Source organism: Gorilla gorilla, chromosome 14, assembly GCF_029281585.2.
Source record: "Gorilla gorilla gorilla isolate KB3781 chromosome 14, NHGRI_mGorGor1-v2.1_pri, whole genome shotgun sequence".
Taxonomy (NCBI): Eukaryota; Metazoa; Chordata; class Mammalia; order Primates; family Hominidae; genus Gorilla; species Gorilla gorilla.
In genome coordinates, this window is record NC_073238.2 from 48,826,021 (window position 1) to 48,846,672 (window position 20,652).

The 20,652-nt window shown below is 39.1% G+C and overlaps 1 long non-coding RNA gene across 1 annotated transcript in view; it reads right to left on the reverse strand.

Moving 5' to 3' along the window:
• LOC134756969 (uncharacterized) overlaps positions 1–20,652 on the reverse strand; it is a 203,561-nt gene that overhangs the window by 80,598 nt on the left and 102,311 nt on the right. Inside the window, exon 2 of the long non-coding RNA XR_010130522.1 lies at positions 18,617–18,734. This is a non-coding gene — a long non-coding RNA (uncharacterized lncRNA). The remainder of the gene's footprint in view (positions 1–18,616; positions 18,735–20,652) is intronic.

Consider the following 20,652-nt stretch of genomic DNA (forward strand, 5'->3'; position numbering starts at 1 on the left):
GGTACCCACTGCCTCCAAAGCTACAGCTTTCTGAGTTCCCAACCATAATAAAGAACTCTAAGACGGACAGGTCCTTCTTCCCCAGGTCCTTCCACACGACTTGGATGCCTTGTCGGTGGACACTTAGCCAAATTGCGTGGAACTTGAGATTTTCACTTCCACTCTGAGTTGCTCTCACCTGTCCCCAAAGTTCTTTTCACATCTATCAAGAAGTTTCTATACAAACCAAGGCCACAGGAGCATCACGATTAAAAGCCCTACTGGGAAGTCAGACAGGCGTAGCTCTGAGTCCCACGTTAGCTCATGTCATTGAGCAAATCTCTTAATTTCCATCAGCTTCAATTTCTTCATTTTTCAAATAGGAGTAGTAAGAGTGACTCAGAAGATGAAGTTTAAATTATAAAATGTACTTATAGAGTTGCTGGAAGATGATATAAATTATTATTATTGTCTGTTTACTATTGTTGTAAGTATTAGTATAATCGACTAAAATTCGTACTTGGACTCTAAATCCAATAAAGTTCATGATATTTGCTCTGAAAAATGGTAATTCCTCTATAGTGAATATTTATTTATATTCCAGGTGTAACTTGCATAGGCCTGCAATAAAATTTACCTTATAACGTTTTATATGTGTTTATTATATAACTATATTAGGTTAGTGCAAAAGTCATTGCTGTTTTTGCCACTGAAGGTAATGACATAAATCACAATTACTTTTACACCAATCTAATTATATAAATGTTGTCAATACATAGAATTTTCTGATATTAATATAGATTTATCAACTTCCTTTTAATTAATCTTTTCCCACTTGTTTTCAACTTCTCTGAGCTGTTTTCTCATAAGTGTATGTCTTTAAATAAACCTACCCTAGATTTTTGAAATGCAATCTGAAAATCTCTACTTTTAATTGCAAATGTAAGCCATCTGTACTCTTTTTATTTAAGAATTGTGATTGAGATTTATTTCTATCATCTTATTTAGTGCTTGCAATTTACCATATATTTTTTCTTTTTTCCTTTTTTTTCTGCCTTCTATTAATTATTGGGTTTTCCTTAATCATTTTTTTTTGTTTGCCCTTTACTGGCTTGGAAATCATATAATCTATCTGTTAAAGGTTACCTTTAAACTTTTACTTTGCATACTTGACATAACAAAGTCTTAATTTGATGATTATCTCCCTCTCTCTCCAGAACACACTTTTTCCTACCATCTTACACATTATTTCTGTCCATATTTTAATTCACTTCACTTTTTTGTACCATAGTCAATGCTTATTTATGTTTACCTAACTTTGCCAATTTATTGGCTCACAATTGTTTCTTGTCCAGGAATCATTTCCTTGGATTCAGTTTTCTTTTTTACGAAGTTCATCCTTTAGTAGTTCACTCCTGGGTCTCATGGCATTAAAGCTCAAGTCCTTTGTTGTTGGGACCAGAACCATCAGCCAGAGTAGCTGCAGCAACACCTCATGACTTCACAGCTATGATTTTCAGTCCATCTTTGATCTTGGCAACTAGAGCATTTCTTTCTCTCTTGCAAGCTCAGCTATACATTAAAAAAACAAGTTTGCTGTGTCACATTTTGCATTTCAAGGAGTCTATTTTGAGGGGATCAAATGTCAGCATTCATATATGGAACATATATTAGGAAACACACTGTGTTCTAGGTATTACAGATGTAAAAATGGAAATGAAGCAGTTTGTCCCTCAAGAAACTTATGATCTAACAGAGATAGTTATGAATCAGACACATGTAATACATTTTAAGGTGTTATAGATGCTATAATTATCAGATCCTACCCTAGATTAAGCTCTTTAAGAATAAAGAGCTCTTAAAGAATACAGTGACATAATTATCTTTCCATCTCTAGCATCTAGGGTAGTGCTAGCAGATAGAAAGTATTCACTAAATGTTTGTTGCCTGAATGTATGAATGAATTATAGAAATCAACAAATATTTGCACTGTTGCTCATTCTCACTTTTTAATTCATAAAATGCAAGATGATTGTTGTTTTCTAATTACAACTGAATGTTTATAAAGATTTTACTTGAAGATGTTTAATTTTATCATACTAATAATAGAAAATATTAAACCTCTACTTTGTATCAGATATTGCTCTCAGAGCTTTCCAGGCATTAACTAGTGTGAAATTCACAATAACTCTCTACAATGGAGAGTTTTGTGGCCTGGGTTACATATTAGAAGCTATATTAGGAACTCATTTAAATTGATCTGACTAGAGCTTCTGTTACTTGCTACTATGTATATATCCATCTGCCAGTCTACAATTCCAAGGTAACTTTCAACTACACATTATCCTTTATTTTTATAGTCATCATCTATGCTTGCAGAACTTAGCTCATTTACAACCTGACCACTGTCTTTGTGATCGATCTATTACTATTGGTCAAGAAGGCTCACCTCATTCCAATGACTACACACCGTGCTGATTTTACTGCTGCTATGCTGTTCTTAAAATGCATAGCTGGAACACACTTACATCTATGACCCGTCTCTTATCCATGGCGAATTTCCCCAGCCACCTTCCAGCTAGGAATGGTACAACCTAACTAAAACTAACACCCCCCCACAAGTGCTTATAAATAATCCAATTACTAACAATCTAGAATTATAGAGGATCTAGCCAGCAACCAACATCTAGTATATTGCTTGGTAGAATTTGCTTTTCAAGAATTGGACCAATGTTACCCAATACATTTTCCTGTCACCTTTGCTATTTCCCATGAATTCTCAAAAAAATATTCATAGTAGCTATAAAATTATATCTGAAATTATTTCAGTATCCAAATATATTGTATCTCAGTAGCCCAAAATATTGAAATTATTCCAAGAATATAGATGTTATTTTACTGCCTTAGCCTTAAATATCCTTTATTTATTTATTTACTTATTTTTAGGATGGGATCTCACTCTATCTCTCAGGCTGGAGGGCAGTGACGCAATCACAGCTCAGCCTTCAGAGTAGTTGGGACTCCAGGTGTACACCACCATGCTTGGCTAAATTTTGTATTTTTGTAGAGAAGGGGTCTTGCCATGTTGCACAGGCTGGCCTTGGCCTCCCAAAGTGCTAGGATTACAGGCATGAGCCACTGCACCCAGCCAGATACCCTTTATTGATAACAGTTCAATTTTTTTCTAGTTTGAATGTGGATTCTTTGGCAGTGAAAATGTAAACAAAATAGGAGTTGAACAGTTTCACAAGGCATGACCTGTGTTTGCCATCCTCAGAGTACTAGTATTTCATATTCACTCAAATATTTATCCAGTATGAACTATGTTTCAGGCATCGTTCCAGCCACAGATATAATTGTAAACAAAATAGACAAAATATCTAGACTTAATGGTACCTGCAATATGGTATTGCATGACATGCATAAATTTTTCCTTACTCTGAACTCACTAGCGGCTGTCTTTAGAGGACCCAGCAAAATTTTCCTGCTTTTTCCCACTTGCTCCATCACATACATCACATCACCAACACCATCACATACATACACAGTCATGAACGGCCCTCAGGCCACACCAGATTACATCGCTGTGGATCCAACCCTGCATTTTCCTGCCCCTCCTTTACTGTGAGTGTCACCTCTACCCGGAAAGGTCTTCAACCCCCAAGTTCCACAGTAATTTAAAACCTGTCATCATCTTATTTCTATGCCATCTTTATTCATCCTAACACAAATACATGTATTCATTTCACACTCTCTCATTATAATTTAGATTATACCTTTTATAATCTACTTTGGATTGTGGTTACTTGTGTATAGATTGTGAGAAACAATCAAAATCCAGGGCTAACAAACCCTTCCCTTTTACATCTGCGAATTCCATACAGTACTGAAACAGCAGTACGCGTCGAATGATTCTCAATAATGCTTGGTAACTTGAATGATTATGCCACCTTCTCTGTTGTATAACTTAATTTCTATTTATTCATTCAGTTATTTATTCATTCATTCAAAAAGGCACTTAGTTAGTGCCCACTAGATGCCAATTGTTCTCTCAAGGAATTGAGGATACATGAGTAAATAAAACAGACAATCACAATTTTTCAGAGTTTTGGAATTATTTAAGTTAGAGTTTATGAACAATCACTTGTCTGCAAGAATTGATAAGACACTGAGGCACATTACTAAAGAAAGTGACAGAGTTTCTTATAGTGGCTGTTAAGTGCAGTTGACTTTCTGTCTTGAGGTATCCAAATAAATTCTTCCCTGGAGACAGAGGGATGAAGGGTTTTAGCTCACAATGTTCCCTTGAGGTCTTTAGTTTTATGAATCAATATGCATGAGGACAAATAACCAAGTGAATCTATTCTTCTCCCCCTTCGTTATTCATTCCAACAATGAAGCCAGAGAGAGGCGTCTGTAAAAATCATTAGCAGTGGGAATTGTAGTAGGCGTAAGACTTCCATCAGCCCTTTAGCCCTCCTGTAAAGTCATCTATTTTTTCCAGGAGCTGAAAGAGTTTAACAATCTAGAAAGGTCAATTCTCTAAAATATTCTCAACAATATCTGGATTGCTAGCATTTTGTGAGAACAGGAGACACAAGGTAATTTTGTGAGAGGAAAAAAATGCCTTGAGTAGCGGAAAACTCAAATTAGCTTTTTATCCCCTCCAGAATAGTAGTTTGAGAATGTCAGAAAGCTTGACCAAAATGTAAATGTATGAAACAGAACATAAGAAAATCTGAAATCATAAAATGACCACTCCTAAAAAGAAAAAACAAAAAAACAGGTTGAGAAAGAGGTGGTTGGTTTTGTTTCTACAAAATAGAACCTTTAATGCTGGTAGCATATTTCCTTTCAAATATTTGGTTCTAAAATATCATAAAGATGAAAAGAGGCTGAATTATCAAATTAAAGGACACAACATTGAAGATACTCTTCAGGCAACAGAAACCACATCCGTATGCCCCATATGGTCCTCTCCTCTCCTCCTCTTCCCCATGCCACCTCCACTCTCTGGCCTCCTCTAGCCCCCATGCCGGGGTGCCTGGAAGATGGGCCCCAGAGAGAACCTACCTTAAATTGACTTGGCCACCGGCAAAACTCCCAGTCAGAGGGTTGCACTATTCATAATTCTCATGTACTCTCCCTAGAGCCCTAATGTTATTTTCCAACAGAGTGACTTCAAATACCCTTTATTTCAGCTTTGCTGAAGTCAGGAATTAGTTGCCCCCGACCATTGCTTTACTGAGATGCGTAAGTGAAAGGTGGAAGAAAATTCCCTTTCTATTATTATTTCTCAGAGAGTCCTGGAAGTCACTTCCTGGCCAGGAAAAAAAATTCAAGCACGAGTAAGATAACTTTGTCACTGAGTAGCTAAAGGATGAATGGCACGGTCTGGGAAACTTTAAAGTATCCAGGATTCCAGGAAGACCTGTTCCTTCCCAAGATGCTTAAGGATCTGTTCCCTGCTCCATTGGAGACATGCTGTTGGAATGTGGAAAAGCCTCTCCACTTCCAAGATAGGAACAGACTGTCATTCTCCCAGAAGGTAACACAACCGTAAGCAGCTGGAAGGTAATAGCTATTCCAGAACAGAATATTCCACTCAAGTTTCTGCTTTATCTGGGCCCTTGGCAGTCAGCCCAAACATGAAAGAAATGTCACCGTACTGGACCGAAGCAAGGAACTCCGTCAAAAAGGATTACGGAAAAAAATGAGCTATGGGGGAGAGATTGTGTACAGGACTTTTGGCTGAATGAGAAACTAGGCCCATTCTGAAATGAGAGCAGCTGCCATTCCACGGAAGCCCTCAGGCCTTCATTTATTTTAACAGGATTTTAGTGGAGGCTTGCCTTAGTCTTGGGTTGGTTTATCATTTATGATAACCCATCCTGCGCCATAAACTCAAACACATCCCTTCAGATTCATTGACATTTGAGGAGCGTGATTTTATCCTCCCTTCACTTAACATACACTTTTTGATGGCTTACAATGTGACAGGCACTATTCCAGATTCTGAGCTTCAGCTTTGAAACCAGAAGGACAAGGACCTGTCTCCCACGGAGCTTCACATGCTAGCATGTGGGCTTGTTGGGGACGGGTGGTAGAGGAGTGGGAAAGGGATGTAGAAAATGAACAAAGAAAAAAGATATTAATGAGGTAATTTTTTAAGAGCTCAGATTATTCTTTTATTTTTATTTATTTTTATTTTCATTTCAGATTCAGAGGATACATGTGCAGGTTTATTACATGGATATACTGTGTTAATAGTGAGTTTGGGTTAGTGTTACAAGGTAATTCCTTATTTTTTTCTTCAACAAAGAAAATACACAATTATGCCACAGATTGACTGGAATATGGATGAGGTTTTTTAAAATTATTATTATTTTTAGTTTTTTAGAACTGGTGTTGCTGAGGAGATGATCACTGAACTTGGATGTCAATGATCAAAGCCAACAGATACGGGGGCAGGGGTTATGATGGAGGCTACACAAAGTAGAATATCTAAAATGGAACTAAAACTTGGAATTAAAATATGAACAAAATACAGACTTATGAAAATAACATATATGTATATCAGAGGAAGATACATTTTACCAAAATATCATATGTGTACATTTTTCAGATAAAATAAATATTGCTCCATAGTTCACTTTCCTTAGCCTTTTTAGCTTAAAGATGTCATAAAGAGAGACTAGTCAATAAATTGGAAGCCCTAATATCTGAGGTGACCTTGCTCATGCCAGAATATGGCCTACAAGACTAAATTCTCAGGGACTAGGGGAGATATTGGTCAAAGGATTCAAAATTTCCATTAGGCAGGAAGAATAAGTTCAAGAGATCAATCAGGCATCCTGGTGGCTATTGTTAACAACAATATATTGCATACTTAAAAATTGCTATGAGGGTATATTTTAAGTGTTCTTACCAAAAAATAATAAGTATGTGAGGTGAAGATAAGTTAATTAGCTTGATTAAGCCATTCTACAACGTATATATAAATCAAAACATCAAGTTATGTACCATAAATATACACAACTTTCATCAATTTAAAAAATTAATTACTATTTTAAAAGCCTAGAGAATTCCCAGAAGTCAACAGATATTTTATGAAGGCACAAGAGCAACCTTTATCCTTAAGGAGTTCACATTTTTGTTCACTGTATCACAAAACTAACACTATTGAAGGCAAGACTTAACAGCTACAGCAGTGTATAAACAAAGTTTCCTGAAAGCGTCAGAATACAGTGATTTATTGCAGAAGAATAGACTAAGTCATTAAGAAAAGATATTTACTGCGGTAATATTTAAAGCCCTTGGTAAATGATCTCTTCGAAAATTGCACATCTGTCGTTCTGGCAAAAAATTAGGAGACCTGAAAAAAATATCTCTAAATTGTTTATTTTTTAGCTTAATTAACCAATTGGCTTAAAAGTCCAATTCGATCCATAATGGAGGGACTGAATTGGATAACATCTGAAGTCCCTTTTGATGCTTTAATTCAAAAAGTATTTCTATTTTTCAAAGTTCTATTTTGACATTTAAAGATGGGTTTAAAAATCTCATGTATGAAAGAAACAAAGTGCAAATGACAAAGTTAATTTTTGTTATGGATACTATTTTATTTATTGGATATATGTATAGAAGAAAATTATTAAAATATACCTTTAGTTTGTTTCTGGTGTATCCGAGAAGACAAAATAAACAGTACACATGCAAAAGTGTACAAGACAACACCGGAGTGAGACACGTTAATGTTCACTAGATTTTTTAAAATTGTGAACCATGAGTCACTAGCTGTGAAGTTTAATCAACAGCACTTTACACAGTTAATTTGACACCAATTTAAAATACTGCATGGTATTCATTTTTCTGCACAGCAAAAGCCATAAATAACCACATAAGTGACTGTTAAGTAACCACATAAATGACTGTTCTCAGTATTATTTTTATATAACCAAATAAAACTTTTATCAATTTTCTTCTCTAAATATTGAGTTTTTCAACATCTATAATCGGTGGCAACAATTCCCCTGATAAAGTGTAAGCTCAATCATGCAGGCACCCCAGAAACTCATGTGCTTCATAACAAGGTTTGGATGGTATTCTCCAGCACTAAGGAACTCTCTTCTTCTGGCTTCTTCTTTCTTCACCACAACCTTAAAATGCAGCTTGCTTGTGAATTCCCTCCAGCTGTAGCTCCAGCCCCAGCCCCAGATCCTCTCTGCCTCTTTCCCTGCTGTCAAAGTGGTAGGAACAGTGGCCACCTCACTGTGTTGAGGAAGCAGAAGCAGAATGGACTTGAGCTTGGGTGATGTCAGCTCCATCCTGCAGCTGAACTTCAAGGCCAGGGTCACTGGATCCCAAATAATTTAGTCTTCAGCAGCTGAAGCATGTCACCTCCAACAATACCACAGAACCAAATTCCCTGATTTTGGAGAGGGGAGAACAGGTTTTTACCTCTGCATTAGTCTGCTCAGGCTACTATAACCAAATTGCACAGACTGGGTGGCTTAAACAACAGAAATTTTTCTCACAGTTCTGGAGGTTGGAAAGTTCAAGATCAAGGTCCTGCAGGGTTTAAGTTCCAATGAGGGGTCTCTCCCTGGCTTGCCGAGAGCCACCTTCTTGCTGCAGTTCACATATAGCTCTCCTCTGAGGACATGCAAAAAGAGAGAAAGAGAGCAACTTCTCTCTCTCTTCCTCTTCCTATAAAGCCTCTATTATTTAACTTTCATTACCCCCTAACGGCCCTATCTCCAAATACAGTTACATCGAGGGCTAGGGCTTCAATGTCTGAAGTTTGAAAGACATGCTTCAGTCATAGCAACCTCCAAGGCAGGCCTTTGGGTGGCTTACATTTCAAGGAAAATATATGGTTCTTTTCCTTTTCTGCCATCACTTCTCTCCACACCCCTCCTCACCCAACTCCTACAAGCTCTTCTGTGTACCTGAAACTCCTTGTTTGGAAGCTGCACGTGGTCAAAATAACAAAGCGATGGGAATGAATTGAAGTCCAATTATTGCAGGCTTTGCTAGAGAAGGAAAGAATAAAGCACAGCTTGGGACAGCTGAACTGAAAGAGATACCATGAGGTCATGAAGGGTACAAAAAGGATAGGCTAGGGGTTTTTAAGACAATTTTCTTGTACTTTATTTTGAAGTGCAGGACTCACCTGTTTTCTGTCCAGCTGTGCATAAGCAGTACCCTGGTTTTGGGCATTATGCAGAACTTATTTAACCTAAGGTGCACTCAGACAGAAACCTCTTTAGACAGAAATTCCTATTTGTTTTGCCCACACTAAGGTACCCAAATCCTTGATACTAGGCAGGGAGCATCTGGTCCTCATAGAGAGAGAGAAGAGCATCTCCCAAGTGTGCCCTGCAAAGTTGTAATTCCTGCGTGAGAAAGGTTTATACAGTACAGGAAAGACAGATGGCCTATAGTATCTGTATTTTGGTCATTCATAACAATGTGAGCAGAGCAAAGCCACTGAGAATTTATAACATGAGGAGACTTGTAGAACTTTGGTCAACCCAGTGTTTTTCAAACTTATTTGACCACATTCCTCCTTTTGTTATCATTGTGATAAACGTTATTTGTGATCACCAATCTCCAGTTCTCTTCCTAGGCTCACAGGAAGAGCACAGTTTCCACGCATCTTGCAGCAGGCAGGGCCCCATGACTGGTTCTGCCCAATGCAGCTGTGAGCAGAAGTGACATGAGAACAGGTGTGAGTTGTCTATGGGCCATACCTCCCTTTCCTCAGAGAGAGTGGAAGCTGTGAGGGTAGAACATTGACACCTTCCAGCCACAGGAACAAAGCAGCCTGGATCACTGAGTCACCCCATGGAGGACAAGCAACCTGGAGACTGTCTGCAGCAAACTTTGCATGAGTGAAAAGTAAGCTCTGTGTGTTAAGCCCCTGAAATTCTGAGGTTGTTTGTTACTGCAGCATAAGCCTAGACTATTCTCACCGAGTAACACCTTGTAACATCATTACATGGAACCCACTTTGATAATTGCTAATGAAAACCAATGACAGGAGGGGTTCTTTAGGTCAAACAGCCATCTGCCCACTTTTTCTATAAAGGGCCAGATAGTGAATACTTTTTGGGTCTTAGGAGCCATACGGTTTCTGTTGCAACTAATACATTTGTGGTTGTAATGTGAAAGGCACCACGCAAATAAATGGATGTGGCTGAGTCCCAATAAAACTTTAACTACAAAGGCAGAAGTTAGGGCTGTGGGCAAACAGGCTATAGTTTGCTGACCCTTAATATCAAAGATAGGAGACTGAACACACATTTACTAGAATTAGGTACAACTTTCCCTCTATTTAAATAGCAAAAAAACTAAAATGATTTACCAGAGATTCTGATATCAATTTCCATTTTCTTCTTAGTCAGGAATTTTCCTTGGATAATCTTGTTTCGGTGCAGCCATAGGAAAATGTCAGGGCCCCCATCTGGATCTTTTATTCTATGTTCTGTCCTGTTCATCTTCTGTAAGTTCTACCTTGGTTTGTCTATTTCTTCATTTAGGATTCTTAGTAATCAAAGGTGCTTTTTTGCCTTTGACTTGGCAAAATATAGGATTATTAAAATATACGTACACATATCTGTATAAGATTTTAGCCCTCTTGAGTGTGTTTCAGAAACGTCGACCGCCTGATTTTTTGTTCATGAAAATATTTAACACCATAGCTCCTGTCTTTGTAACCTGAGTGCTCCAGCCTGCATTTCGTGCTTTTGGCATCTAACTGAATCCGTGCTTTCCTCCCAGACTCCTGGGGGAGGGGAGTGCATTTTATACCCACTGATAGTGGAAGACTCTCTTTCTGTTTGAATTTGCAATAAAATCAGCTTCTTCCTTTGCACAAAACATGGTCATCTAGACACTTCCTGGGAAAGATACCTTTCAGCTGGCAGAAGCTGTGGACCATTTTTGTTCAATTGCTTTATGACTCGTATCTTGTGACCCGCACTTGCATACAGCTTGGGGAAGACATGGCTATCCATGTGAGCTGCTGTTTGTGGGCTGCAGTGGACAGAGATTTCATGGGATGGAGATGCATTTGTGGAGATGCAACAGATAGGAATGGAGACAGGTTGTGAAGAATAAAGACAGAAGCCAAGAGTCCTGCGGGAAGGAGTAGTGAGGGAAGGAAAACAGGTCACTAGAAAGGTCAGCTTGATGGGGAAATATCAAGGCTGATGGTTAAAAAGGTTCAGTTATGAAAGGTTATTTGTTATCAGACTGAAATGTTTGGAATTCTTCTAGTCTAGGCAAAGGGAAGAAATGGAATACTGAGCAAGAGAGTGAAGGCATAAACATGAAATTTTAGAAAGTTTAATATGGGAGTGGTGTACAGGCTGGATGGGAAGAGAGAGACCAGATGCAAAGAGATCAACTAGCAAGATGTTTGGACTTCTAACGAAAAGAGAATAACTTTCATACGTATTTGTAGGAAATGTACCACTACATATTTGTATACAAACCTGGGAGTAATTCTTGGGAGTTCATCATGGAAAACAATTACATATATATGGTTATGGACCTTTTTCAGCATTCTCAACTTAGGCTCTTATTTATTTCATTTTATTTCCTTTCACTCACAGACAATTCATTTGCTTTTTCTCAGTTCCACGGCTCCTCCAAAAGCTTCTGGAAGATTTGCATTATCAATATAATAGTTTCATCATAAGAATTATAAGAAATATAGACACTTTACCAAGTAGAGACCAAAAAGGATGAAGTCAGAGAGGTGGAACTTGTCTTTACCCACCAGGACCAGGGCTGGCTGGCACATTCACAAGGTTGAGGAATATACTCCTCTAACATGCTGAGGGATAAAAGCACCCTTTCAACACACTTGCCCTTTACCCCTCCCTGCTCTGGTTTTCTGCATATACCCTTTTTCCACTTGTGCAGAACAGGCTCCTGTTTTCCAGAGCTTGCCCTTCCTTTAATTCAACACAAATGGGCTATATTTTCCTTGGAAGTCAACCCCAATATTTACTTGGGGCTACGAAAGAGTCATCCTTTAATGACTCCCTCTTAGTAACTAACTTTTAGGCTAAAACACATGCACAAATATGAAACCTAATTTTTGAGGCTTCTAGAAAGATATGGATAATGAAAAATTATATCAACACTGTCCAGTGGAAATACAATGCAAGCTGCACACATAATTTAAAATGTTCTAGTAACCACATTTTTACAAATAAAAAGAATCAGGTAAAATTCATTTTAATAACGTATTTCATGTAATGCAAAGTATCAAAAATGTCATTTTTTTTATTATGGAAATATTTTACAATTTTCTTTTCATAGGAAGTCTTCAGAATCCAATGTGTGTTTCATACCTACTGCACACTTCAATCTGGATCGGTTATATTTCAAGTGCTCAACAGCTATCATATTGGCAGAGCAGCTCCAAATAGTTCATCGGTGAAATGGATATAATAGTATAGAATACCACATAAGATAGATCTCATTGCCCCTATATTACAGATAAGAAAACTGAGGTTCTAAGAGGTTAAGTAACTTTTCCAAGATCACACACTGCTGGGCAATTGCTCACTTGAATTTGTAGCCACTATTTATTTATTTTTAACTTTTATTTTAAGTTCAGGGGTACATGTTCAAGATACGCAGGTTTGATACATAGGTAAATGTCTGCCATGTTGGTTTGTTGTATAGATTATTTCATTACCCAGGTATTATGCCTAGTATCCATTAGTTATTTGGTATGGTTGACTGCGTCCCCAACAAATCTCAACTTGAATTGTATCTCCCACAATTCCCACATGTTGTGGGAAGGACCCGGGGGAGGTAATTGAATCATGGGGGCTGGCCTTTCCCCTGCTATTCTCGTGATAGTGTATAAGTCTCATGAGATCTGAAGGGTTTATCAACGGTTTCCACTATTGCTTCTTCCTCATTTCTTCTTGCTGCCACCATGTAAGAAGTACTTTTCACCTCCTGCCATGATTCTAAGGCCTCCCCAGCCATGTGGAACTGTAAGTCTAATTAAACCTCTTTTACTTCCCAATCTCAAGTATATCTTTATCAGCAGCGTGAAAACAAACTAATACAGTAAACGGGTACCAGTAGAGTGGGGTGTTGCTGAAAAGATATCTGAAAATGTGGAAGTGACTTTGGAACTGAGTAACAGGCACAGGTTGGAATGGTGTGGAGGGCTCAGAAGAAGACAGGAAAATGTGGGAAAGTTTGGAACTTCCTAGAGACTTGTTGAATGGCTTTGCCCAAAATGCTGAGAGTGATATGGACAATAATGTCTAGGCTGAGGTGGTCTCAGATGGAGATGATGAACTTGTTGGGAACTGGAGTAAATGTGATTCCTTGTTATGTTTTAGCAAAGAGACTGGCAGCATTTTGCCCCTGCCCCGGGGATTTGTGGAATTTTGAACTTGAGAAAAATGATTTAGGGTATCTGGTGGAAGAAATTTCTAAGCAGCAAAGCATTCAAGAGGTGACTTGGGTTCTGTTAAAGGCATTCAGTTTCATAAGGGAAGCAGAGCATAAAAGTTTGGAAAATTTGCAGCCTGACTATGCGACAGAAAAGAAAAACCCATTTTTCTGGGGAGAAATTCAAGCCAGCTGCAGAAATTTGCATAAGTAGCAAGGAGCCTAATGTGAATCCCCAAGACCTTGGGGAAAATGTCTCCAGGCCATGTCAGAGACCTTCACAGCAGTCCCTCCTATCACAGGCCTGGAGGCCCAGGGGGAAAAAGTGGTTTCGTGGCCCAGGCCCAGGGTCCCTGTGCTGTGTGCAGCCTAAGGACTTGATGCCCTGTGTCCCAACCACTTCAGCCATGGCTGAAAGGGGCCAACATACAGCTCGGGCTGTGGCTTCAGAGGGTAGAAGCCCCAAGCTTTGGCAGCTTCCACGTGTTGTTGAGCCTGTGGGTGCACAGAAGTCAAGAATTGAGGTTTGGGAACTTCCACCTAAATGCAGAAGATGTATGGAAATGCCTGGATGCCCAGGCAAAAGTTTGCTGTAGGTGCAGGGCCCTCATGGAGAACCTCCGCTAGGGCAGTGCGGAAGGGAAATGTGGGGTCAGAGATCCCACACAAAGTCCCTACTGGGACACTGCTTAGTGGAGCTGTGAGAAGAGGGCCACTGTTCTCCAGACCCCAGAATGGTAGATCCTCTGACAGCTTGCACTGTGTGCCTGAAAAAGCCACAGACACTCAACAGCAACCTGTAAAAGCAGCCAGGAGGGAGGCTGTACTCTGCAAAGCCACAGGGGCAGAACAGCCCAAGACCATGGGAACCCACGTCTTGTATTAATGTGACATGGAGTCAAAGAAGATAGTTTTGGGAGCTTTAAAATTTGACTGCCCCACTGGATTTTGGACTTGCTTGGGCCCTATAACCCGTTTGTTTTGGCCAATTTCTCCCATTTGGAATGGCTGTATTTACCCAGTACGTGTACCCCCATTATATCTAGGAAGTAAGTACCTTGCTTTTGATTTTACAGGCTCATAAGTGAAAAGGACTTGCCTTGTCTCAGATGAGACTTTGGACTGTGAACTTTTGGGTTAATGCTGAAATGAGGTAAGACTTTGGGGGACTGTTAGGAAGGTTTTGAAATGTGAGGACACGAGATTCGGAGGGGCTAGGGTGGAAGCATATAGTTTGGCTGTGTCCCCACCCAAATCTCAACTTGAACTTTATCTCCCAGAATTCCCATGTGTTGTGGGAGGGATCCAGTGGGTGGTAACTGAATCACGGGAGCTGGTCTTTCCCGTGCTATTCTCAAGATAGTGAATAAGTCTCATGAGATCTGATGGGTTTATCAGGGATTTCCACTTTTGCTTCTTCCTCATTTTCTCTTGCCACCACCATGTAAGAAGTGCCTTTCACCTCCCACCATAATTCTGAGGCCTCCCCAGCCATGTGGAACTGTAAGTCCAATGAAACCTCTTTTTCTTCCCAGTCTTGGGTATGTCTTTATCAGCAGCATGAAAATGAACTAATACATTATTCTCTCCCTCCTCCCACCCTCCACTTTAAATAGGACCCAGTGTATGTTGTTACCCTCTATGTGTTCATGTATTCTCATCATTTAGCTCCCACGTGTAAGTGAGAACATGTGGTATTTGGTTTTCTGTTCCTGTGTTAGTTTGCTAAGGATAACAGCCTCCAGCTCCATCCATGTCCCTGCAAAGGAAATGATGATCTTGTTCTTTTTAATGGCTGTATAATATTCCATGGTTTATATATATGCCATTTTCTTTATCCACTCTATCACTGATGGACATTTGGATTGATTCCATGTCTTTGCTATTGTGAATAGTGCTGCAATGAACATATGTATGCAGGTGTCTTTGTAATAGAAAAATTTAAATTCCTTTGGGTATATACCCAGTAATGGGATTGCTGGGTCGAATTTATTTTGATCACGAAACTTCTGCTCTTTCCACCAGAGTGGAAATGTATCTTCCTGGAAACTTCATTCATTGGAGTTGCTTCTGTTCTCAAGAGTAGCACTACATGCATTTTGTGCCTCAACTATCGGGCTGAGCATCTCCCGTCTTCACAAGACTTCCCCCACCATATGGTTTACGGTCCCACTATCATCCCCTTGTGTTCCACTGGATATTCTATCCCCGTATGGATTTTGATATCCTATAAAAATCCATGATATTCCAGAAGTGGTCAGATCTCTGGTCTCTGCAGTAGTGCCACTATACACTTGACCTGGACAATGCTGCTCTTAATACAACCTGACATTGTATTTGCTTTTTTTTTTTCTTTAGCAGCTCTGATACTTTATTAGCTCCCAATGAGCTCATCGTCAAAACAACCCGTAAAACTATAACCCCTTCTATATTTGTACAATGTATGCAGTGTTTTACATTTATTCTTGCTAAACTCATTTTAATGCTTTTTTTTCAGTGCCTAGAATCAGTGCTTAATAACATTTTTGTGATATGGATCAATAGTGTTATAAGAGAATATAATAGGATAACTTGACATTGTTAGCACTTAGGCCTGGTTGGAGCCTTTCTACATTTAGGGGAGAAAAAAATTGTTTTTGAAAAAATGACACAGAGGCTGGGCACAGTGGCTCACACTTGTAATCCCAGCACCCAGCACTTTGGGAGGCCAAGGCAGGTGGATCACTTGAGGCCAGGAGTTCAAGACTAGCCTGGCCAACATGGTGAAACACTGTCTCTACTAAAAGTATGAAAAATTAGCCAGGCATGGTGTGTGAGCCTGTAATCCGAGCTACTCGGGAGTCTGAGGCAGGAGAATCAGTTGAACCCAGGAGGCAGAGGTTGCAGTGAGCCGAGTTCGTATCACTGCTCTTCAGCCTGGGCAACAGCCTGGGCAAAACAAAAAATGTCATAGAAAGCCTGAAGAATATTTTGAAGAACAAGAAACAACACACAATGGTGGTCATTTGCTTCGTTCACTGATATTTCTGTTTCTGCCCCCTTCAGACACCTTAATAGGATCACACAACACTGCTCCCTTGAAATTAGCTTTGGGTATTTGACACACTTAGAACAACGAAATGGGATGAGTGGGACAGGTCACTTTTAAGTGAAGGCTCTAAAAAGTAGTGCATAGTTTGCCAGGGCCTCTCTTTGCCTCTGCCACAGGTACAGGGATGGGAATTGCTCTTCCTACATAAGTTACAGGAGAGGAGAAAAGATGCAGGGATCCCATTTGGCTGTGATAGGCAGAAGAAGCAAACCTTGTTTGTTATAAGCCACTAAGATTTGGGAGTTGTTAGGCATCTCTTTGCCTCTGCCACAGGTACAGGGATGGGAATTTCTCTTCCTACGTAAGTTACAGGGGAGGAGAAAAGATGCAGGGATCCCATTTGGCTGTGATAGGCAGAAGAAGCAAACCTTGTTTGTTATAAGCCACTAAGATTGGGGAGTTGTTACTGCAGTAACAATAATTACAATGTGTTACAATTGTCTAGTCTGATTAATATAGCAATAAGAAGATTCAGTGAAATTATACATTTCTGGGCATAATTTATTAAGAAAAGAAAATCCAATTTTGGAGACTGTTATATGTCCTCAGTGCAAAAATATCAGATTCCATTAAAAAAAAAGAAAAGAAAAAGAACAACTTCCAGCCCAAAGCTCTTATCTCTAAACAGATCTGGGAGATACAATGTCAAGGTAGAGAATCTGGCTAATGTGACTAAAGAAATACACTTCCTCCTTCCTCCTACCGCCTTTCCACCTTAAACTGCATTCCTAGCACTACCACTTTATACTAAAATGCCCATATCATCTTGTTACAGGATGTCTGACCTCTGTTTTATAATTACTTTATGGTGCATCATTATTTTTCACTGTGTATCATTATCTTCTCACTATAATCAACAGAATCATCCAGCAGATTTATCTATCAGGAAACAGGGGGGCTAACCTGGGTGCTCAGCTTTCTTTTTGGGTTACTTGGTGAGTCCATCATTGTGTAACTTAATGCTAGACTTCCTTCTATCTGATTGTGTGTGTGACCATCCGTCTTCATCATCCTTCCTTTTCATGATGGAGTTTGTATGCTTTTCTGGGACTTTTTGGTACCCAATGTTCATCGCTTATACTATAAGAGAAGAATATCTGTACTCTATAGGAAAGTTTTGCTTCAGAGATAAAACAGAACCCAATATGCAAACAGGAAAAAGTTAGGTTGATCTGAGGGTACTCATCTGCCATATGTAATGTCAGATAACAGACGACGCGTATGAAACCGCCAAGAGGAAAATGCCGTGAACCAATTTGCTCTGCCAAATTGTTGTTCATGCACAAAAGTAAATAAAGACAGTCTCTGTCACATAACTTCATAAGAAAAACTTAACATAATTCATTTGACCTAAAAGTGAACAAAGTTTAGAACCTCCAAGTGGGAAATAGCAGGTAAACAGTGAATGAGTTAAACCATGTTAATCTCAATAGTTTTTATAAAAATGGTTACAGGTTATAAAAATGTAAACATGAAAAATTATTCTTGAATATGATACATGGTACAAAATGTATTCTTTGCTTCCACACCCCAGATTACGTTAGCTAAGATTTGGGAGTTGCTGGAGTGCAGACAGAATGACAAACTATAAATTCCTCCTTGTACACATGGGGAACCCGAAAGATGCTATTTCATTCTTAAGTTTTCATAATCAGAAAAGCATAATGAATAAATCGGTGAATTTTATTTTTTGTTTATCAATCGTAAGGTTTGAAACACTGAATTGCTACTTAACTTGAAACTTAGAAAGTATGTAAAGGAATTCTGATTCAAACCCAAATTCTTCTGACGTCTGAGTACTTCACAATCTTATTGATGTCTCCATCTTTGTCTTAGAACTAATTTTCCCTCCTGAATCTTCTAGCTCAAATACATCCCCACAGAATCAGCCTCACCATGTGCTTTTTTCTTCATTCACTTGAGAAAATTAAGTCTCTGCCTACACGGCCCCACCTCTTCCTTGATTTTCCAGGTGCCAATCTTCTTCATATCATTTGCATGAACATGTTGTCTACCAATCCTCCAAGAATAAAAGGCACACAGCACCCTGAAAAATTGCCCACTCCTCCCAGGCACTTAATCCAGAGGCATAATAAGCAACATTCTACTCACCTGTTTCTACACCTGTTTCTTATTTCTCCCAAGTGGCTCTGATATCTAGCTCTTGATATAATGCATCCTTAAAAGGAATCCTTCCAACAGTTAATGGTCCCCACCACATCTCCTCACACTATTAAAAGAAAAAAACAGAATAATATTAACAGTGAACAGCAGCAGCCAAAAGAAACCCAGAGCAACACACTGGCAGAATTTTCTGCTTGTATTATAGTGTCTATTTGCCTAGACCATTATTTCTGTCAGGCCTAGGGCCTAGAGGTATGTGCTAATTTGCCAGGCTGCTTTAATATTTAGTGAGGAGCCACAGCCAACCAATAATTTTTAATAGCTTGTCCTCTATTGATTTCAGCCCACACATTAAAGCGCCTAATAAAAATTATAGAAAGGTAGGTGAAGGGACATAAGGACAAGAGAAAGTTAATAGTTTTGTCCACCTCCATTTGAAGGGAATAAGAGAACTATTTCAACTCATATACAGAGTTTGTATAGTTAGACAATTGCTGACCTCACCATCTTTCAGAAATTTTTTTCTTAACAAAGTCTCACTCTATCACCCAGGCTAGAGTGCAGTGGTGCAATCACAGATCACCGCAACCTCAAGTTATCCTCCTGCTTCAGCCTGCTAAGAAGGTGGGACTACAGGTGTGTGCAGCACCACGCCCAGCTAACTTTAAGATTTTTTGTAGAGATGGGGTCTTGCCATGTTGCCTAGGCTGGTTTCAAACTCCTAAGCTCAAGTGATCCTCCCACCTCAGCCTCTCACACTGGGATTACAGGCATGAGTCACCACACCCCATCTTTCGGCAATATTTTAAAGATTAGCTTACAAAATACACATTCTTTTATTGATATGGCTGTGTTCTTCAGCAATCTCTGAAATCAGTAATTTCTGATGAAGTGTAGGTGGGTTTGTTTTATAAATTCAAAACCCTTGGGGAGTCAGCAATAAAATGTTAAAAGAAAAATAAAGTTCCCAACAGGCAAATAACCCTTGAGATGTTTACCCACGCCACCCCTTGACCTCCTGCCCTGGAATAACTGATGTAATAGGGGACTGCAACAGATAGAGTAAAAAATAGAAGCATCTATTGTAATTCCAGAACTGTATATTAGAAGATCCCTGGCACCTAGGCCTGAGACTTTACAAAAGACGAGGATCGTCCTTATCCCTGGATGTGACTTGGGGAGAAAGGAAAAAACTGTGTTAGCTAGAATATATCATTTTAGAAGAAAAGCATTTGTTCTAAAGCAGACTTTAGTCTTAGCATAGAAAACAAGTACCATCCAAAGAAGTCTTTGGGATTATGGATGTGGCAGCTTGCAAAAAAAATAAAAAACATGAACATTAATTAAGTATTTCTTTAAGCCTCAAACTCTTCATGAATTCTGAAATTTATCTTCTAAAGTAATTCAGTCTTTTCATTCTCACATCTATTTACATTAGAATGAAACCTAAAGGGTGATTTCTCTTGGGCGAAATACCAGGAGGCTGAGGGAAACAGAATGATTATGGGCATTTAAACCAGAAGTGTATCAGAAAGGGGCACTACTCAAAGACAGATATGAGTCCTCGGTGGTACGGCACCCCATTTGTGCTGAAAGATGTTTTTGAAGAGATCAGGAGTGGTGCAGTGAAAGGATTTTTTACAACACTGAAGCAGGCTTTAACAGGCTACCATTAAAACCCATATGTTCAGAAAAACATGCGACTCAAGCTTGCTTACTCAGCAACTACACACTGGTTGAGTCCCTGCAGGTCAAACACAGGGCTGGGCAGCATGAGAGACAAAGGAAAAAAACATAATTTACTTGCCAAATAGGATTACCAGTTAACCATAAAAGCAAAACACACTCATGAAATAATGTGAGGGAGAAAACAAAGTGACATTTTAGTAGGTCACTGTGCTAGACTCTGAGGATTAAATGGAGGAATGGTCTAGACCCCTCTAGCTAAGAGCTTATTTATGACACAACTAGGGTCCAATATAGGAATATCTATTTTGCCTTCAAGTCAGCTGAGGCCTCGACGA